The sequence below is a fragment of the Clarias gariepinus genome, chromosome 2, assembly GCF_024256425.1.
Source record: "Clarias gariepinus isolate MV-2021 ecotype Netherlands chromosome 2, CGAR_prim_01v2, whole genome shotgun sequence".
Lineage (NCBI taxonomy): Eukaryota > Metazoa > Chordata > Actinopteri > Siluriformes > Clariidae > Clarias > Clarias gariepinus.
In genome coordinates this window covers 7,018,301-7,024,789 of record NC_071101.1, presented here as the reverse complement: position 1 = coordinate 7,024,789, position 6,489 = coordinate 7,018,301, and positions in this window count along the sequence as shown.

Genomic DNA, 6,489 nt, shown 5'->3' with positions numbered 1-6,489 from the left:
GATCAAAATGCAAATGCTATCGTACATTCATATAATTGATTGTGTACAGTACAATTCTCTGCTGTTTCCCACATTTCCACTTGTTTATGTCATGTTGATCAAAATATATTATATTAGTTTTATCTAAATCATCTTAAACCCCAAATCATTTCAGCATCAGTTTCATTTCATTGCACAAGTCACTGATTGCTAAATAGTTAATCCAGTTGTCAAAATCTCCAAAAAATAAAACTAATATTTAAAAAAAAAAAACTCTTTTATGTAAATGTGTCTGGAATTGATGCATTGTGCAGATGAAAATTAAATGTCACTAATAAAGTGGCGTGAAGAACCAATAATCAACTAGTTCTCTAAAACAGGTGAATCTCCTATAGTGAACCTACAATTGGCATGCCTATATATAAAAAAAAAAAAAGCAAAACACAGATTTACAATTTTTGAAAATAGATGAAAAACCAGGACGTGGTCAAGAGCTAGGAACAAGTATGCATGTTGGAAGGGTAAGGAGGCAAAATAGAAGAAGAGAAAAAAGAGGCCAGAGACACAGACATATTTCTGATGACATTAGAGCCACTATTGTGTCACTCATGGCCTTACAACGGCTGAGGCGGGTCAGAGGGTACAGCCAAATATTGGGAGATCAACGGTTTCTTCAATTATTCAAACATTTCATCAAAAGAACAAATATGTAATCCACCAGTGTGGACTGTACTGTTTATAGTGTATATACATTCTTTAACACACAAATATGTGTAAGTATATCTGAATCGTATTACATGGTGTATTTTTTTTCCACACAGGACTGAAAGGTTACCTTGTAGGGGTGGCAGAGGACCTCTTTTCACACCCGAGCAGGAGGAGGCTATTTGCACCATGGTCAGAGCAAACAATGCCATTAAGCTAAGGGAAATACAGAGGACCATTGTAGAAGACAACAAGACAGGGTATTGAAAAGACACCACATGACCATGAAACAGCTGTACCGTGTACCATTTGAAAGGAATGAAGACAGAGTGAAGGAGCTACAGTACCAGTATGTACAGGTAAACTATATACTGTATGTGCATACAATAACTCATTTACATAAACTTCATATATTGACTTGTATATATATATATATATATATATATATATATATATATATATATATATATATATATATATATATAACAGTACTGTATGTGTGACCTATGTATATTTGCTATAGCTTTAAAAAAATGATACAATATGTGTGTGTACATTTCATATAACTATATCTTGTGAAATGCCAGGCCAGCGGGGAGGGAATATCACTATGAGTGCTGCTATTTCAGAGCATGGTGTTCTAACTCATATTCCCCTTATAGGCCCATACAATACACAGCATCTCCTCACCTTCCTAGAGACCCTTTATAGGGCTCTCATCCCTGATAGGGGTCCATTTCAAGATGATTCGGCCAAATGTGTGATACTTTCATCACTCAAACACCATCAGGCAATGGTTTTTGACCCATAACAGAAGGTTGATGGAATTCCTCCCACTATATTCCCCATTCCTCTTACTCATCATGGAGATGGAAGATCGAGATCTATGATCGTTAGCCAGCCCAGGGACTAGGGCTGCAAATTAGCCTTCGGCTAGAAGCCTATATGTAGAGCATCGGCTGCATGAAATTGTAGCAATGTTATACTGCATCGTCCCTGTTAAATAAATAAATAAATAAATAAATAAATACACAGATGTCCCTTCTGGCTGCCATGGATGCAGCATGTGAGGATATCACCGTGGAAGCCTGCAGAGCCTGGATTAAACACTCAAGGAGATTTTTCACGTGGTACTGCAAGGGATGATATTTGCTGTGATGTTGATGAAAATCTGTGGCCTGACAGACTGGGTGGTCAGGGGTAATAGAGACAGACAACAGCATGCACAGTTTTGCCTAAGAGGTGTTTCCTATGTTTACCATTTGTAATTTTAGATTTTTCCCCATTGTGCTTTTGTATCATTATTTTCTTATCACAATGACATTATATGATGTTATATTGTAATTCTTCTTTTCAGTCCACTATAAAGGTACAATAAAAAGTGTAAATCCTGTTACCTCTCAATATACAATCAATATTCCACAGTCTCACGACATTTTATGCAATAGTCACATACTGTAATTTGTGTAAACTTTGATTCGTGCACACCGATACAAATATCTAGGGATTTTTTCGTGCCAGACAACACGATTTTAAAAACAATCCACTTCCGGATAAATGAAACAGATTTAAATATACAGGTCCTTCTCAAAAAATTAGCATATTGTGATAAAGTTCATTATTTTCTGTAATGTACTGATAAACATTAGACTTTCATATATTTCAGATTCATTACACACAACTGAAGTAGTTCAAGCCTTTTAATTGTTTTAATATTGATGATTTTGGCATACAGCTCATGAAAACCCAAAATTCCTATCTCAAAAAATTAGCATATTTCATCCGACCAATAAAAGAAAAGTGTTTTTAATACAAAAAAGTCAACCTTCAAATAATTATGTTCAGTTATGCACTCAATACTTGGTCGGGAATCCTTTTGCAGAAATGACTGCTTCAATGCGGCGTGGCATGGAGGCAATCAGCCTGTGGCACTGCTGAGGTGTTATGGAGGCCCAGGATGCTTCGATAGCGGCCTTAAGCTCATCCAGAGTGTTGGGTCTTGCGTCTCTCAACTTTCTCTTCACAATATCCCACAGATTCTCTATGGGGTTCAGGTCAGGAGAGTTGGCAGGCCAATTGAGCACAGTAATACCATGGTCAGTAAACCATTTACCAGTGGTTTTAGCACTGTGAGCAGGTGCCAGGTCATGCTGAAAAATTAAATCTTCATCTCCATAAAGCTTTTCAGCAGATGGAAGCATGAAGTGCTCCAAAATCTCCTGATAGCTAGCTGCATTGACCCTGCCCTTGATAAAACACAGTGGACCAACACCAGCAGCTGACATGGCACCCCAGACCATCACTGACTGTGGGTACTTGACACTGGACTTCAGACATTTTGGCATTTCCCTCTCCCAAGTCTTCCTCCAGACTCTGGTACCTTGATTTCCGAATGACATGCAAAATTTGCTTTCATCCGAAAAAGTACTTTGGACCACTAAGCAACAGTCCAGTGCTGCTTCTCTGTAGCCCAGGTCAGGCGCTTCTGCCGCTGTTTCTGGTTCAAAAGTGGCTTGACCTGGGGAGTGCGGCACCTGTAGCCCATTTCCTGCACACGCCTGTCCATGGTGGCTCTGGATGTTTCTACTCCAGACTCAGTCCACTGCTTCCGCAGGTCCCCCAAGGTCTGGAATCGGGCCTTCTCCACAATCTTCCTCAGGGTCCCGTCACCTCTTTTCGTTGTGCAGCGTTTTCTGCCGCACTTTTTCCTTCCCACAGACTTCCCACTGAGGTGCCTTGATACAGCACTCTGGGAACAGCCTATTTGTTCAGAAATTTCTTTCTGTGTCTTACCCTTTTGCTTGAGGGTGTCAATGATGGCCTTCTGGACAGCAGTCAGGTTGGCAGTCTTACCCATGATTGCGGTTTTGAGTAATGAACCAGGCTGGGAGTTTTTAAAAGCCTCAGGAATCTTTTGCAGGTGTTTGGAGTTAATTAGTTGATTAGATAATTAGGTTAATAGCTCGTTTAGAAAACCTTTTCATGATATGCTAATTTTTTGAGATAGAAATTTTGAGTTTTCATGAGCTGTATGCCAAAATCATCAATATTAAAATAATTAAAAGGCTTGAACTACTTCAGTTGTGTGTAATGAATCTAAAATATATGAAAGTCTAATGTTTATCAGTACTTTACAGAAAATAATGAACTTTATCACCGTATGCTAATTTTTTGAGAAGGACCTGTACATACAGAAAAAAAGCTGTAAGGAAATCCACAATGAAATCCAATATATAAAATATATTAATGAAACGTGCTGATAATATAGCCGTTACTGTAATTGATCAAACATAGCGAAAATCAAAAGATAAATCCCATAACAGTGAATTGGTTTGAAAATCGTACTGTCTGACACGAAAAAAAAAAACGCAATTTGTGTCCGTGGGCAAGAATCAAATAGATAAAATAACGTGAATATTCCACGTAATGCCGTGATACTGCGTGGGTAAATTTGTGCTGTTGAATTTCATACAGAAGAAATTCAGCCTTTTGCATTGTCAATTACTGTAAACCAAACCATATTTACATTTAGGCATTTGGCAGACGCTCTTATCCAGAGTGACTTACATTTATTTTATTTTTTTTTCATTACACATCTGAGCATTTAAGGGTTACGGGCCTTGCTCAAGGGCCCAACAGTGGCAACTTGGTGGTTGTGGGGTTTGAACCTGGGATCTTCCGAACCATGCAGTGTCATTCTGACGACATGCCTAAACATTTTGACTTCACCGTATATAAACAATGACAAAAGGACGTGTCATTCTGATGGTGATGACATTTTCATTGACACAAAAACTTACTTTTAAGGGGAATACCTAAGAATTTTAAGTAAAGTACATGCTTTTGCAAGAATTCCAATGTGTTGTGCTGTTTGTACTAATTGTTTTAAGAATGCACTAACTGTTATGCAATTATTAAGACTGATTCGAGAAATGCTCCAAAGCAACTGAGAAAAACTGTAATTCAATTTCACTTTTTTTGGCTCAGTGTGCTTAGTTGTTTTCAGTGTTTTCAATTTGACCCTTCTGATAAACAGTAAGATCTGGGAGACGTCTTCCCAGATGGTTGGAAATGATAAGCTCCTTACTGCATCAGTTATGCGTGAAATAGTTATTGCAGCTGATACATATTAATAACTGCAGTAATCAATGCAAATCAAACATATGTTTGTTTTTTTAGCCAGCATCTAATCTGAACGAACATTGGCCATGTGACCAACTAACAGACTCATACAATAAACCTCAAATCAGTGTGTATTTAATATAATACATAAAACATATCCAATATAGCAGACTGAAGGATTCTACAGTTATGCTGATACATATTTCTTTATGACCATGTTTTCTTTTATGCATGTTAAAAATGTCACTTACACCATCTTCCTTTTGTGTTACAGTATATGAACAAAAGACAATGATGTAAATCATCACCTGGCATATCTCCTAAATAAACAGTTTGTGTAACAGTTAAATGCCAAATTTTCCTTTTACCTTTTAACCCTTGCGCAACTCAGCATTGGCCAAGGAAAGGACTTTCATAGACGGGCGGAGGCTTCAGATATCAAACTATGCATTTGGGTTTTGGGATATGTCAAAGTTATCACGCTACCGAAATATGGAGATGATGTCACAAAAATCTCCAACTCACCGAATTCCAAAAGCTCATGTGCTTGTACAGTATGTATCTGTGGAATGTCTTTGCTCATGCGACACATTTATTTTACACAGTCATGTTTGTATAGTTGGTTAAAATGAAATAAAATGTAAGCTGTGCTGAAAAAAAAAAGATACATGACTCTGTTGCGCAATCCTGATGCATATAATACCTAAAATATTGTAATGCATAAATGCTGAAGGACGGATTAGAGCTAGTAGGCTTATATGAAAAACAACTGTCTCACTTTTATTGATTTAATTGTATAGGACTTGGGTCAATGTTTATTTTTTAGCCTTTATCAATGACCATGACACAATGAGATTAGCCCTTAACCACAAAGATATTTCGTGCATTTCAGTGGAAAGACACAGTGAAAATGAACTATCCATGGAATGTTTTACGCTAACAAAACCTATTTTGTTAAATTTTTGAATGAAATATGTGCAAAACCAACGTACCCTTTAAAAATGCCTTGGTTAAGTGTGGAGGAATTTTGTGAAGCAACATACTTAGCATGCCTGACTGTCACTATAGCTCACGGGTCTACCAAATAACCGATTTCTAAAGTTCTAACGCTGAACTTCTGAAGATCTAATGCTACACTACTTTTTACTCAATAATATATCTCAGAATTTTACCCACAAAAAACAACTTTAACATCAAGTTGCAATCACATGGGAAACATATACTGTAAGCAGGCTTTTCAAAATTCTAAACGGATAAACATAATAAAAATAATAAAATATATGGTTTCATGATGGTTTACTAAACAGGTGATACCATGTGTTGAAATTGCATGGGTGGTTTCCTCCAAGCGCTCTGCTTTACTTCTCCACTTTCCAAAGACATGTAGATGAGGATAATTAGCTTGCAAATTGCCTGATATATCTGAGTAAGTGTGTGAGTCTGCCCATGCTCGTGCCCTGCCTAGTCCCCTGGGATACGCTCCAGGCATGGCGTGACCCTGTCCAGGATAAGCGGTATAGGCAGCGAGTGAGAGTGGTATAAGCTTTTTTTTCTTGCATGTGATTTAATTGGCTATTTTGAATTGTTGAGTCAATAAAATAATGCGACAAAAATGCTTCACTTTATGCTAACAGCTTAACCAATGATAGCTCGCTTGATCAGTCTCCTAACTGGGAAAGCACT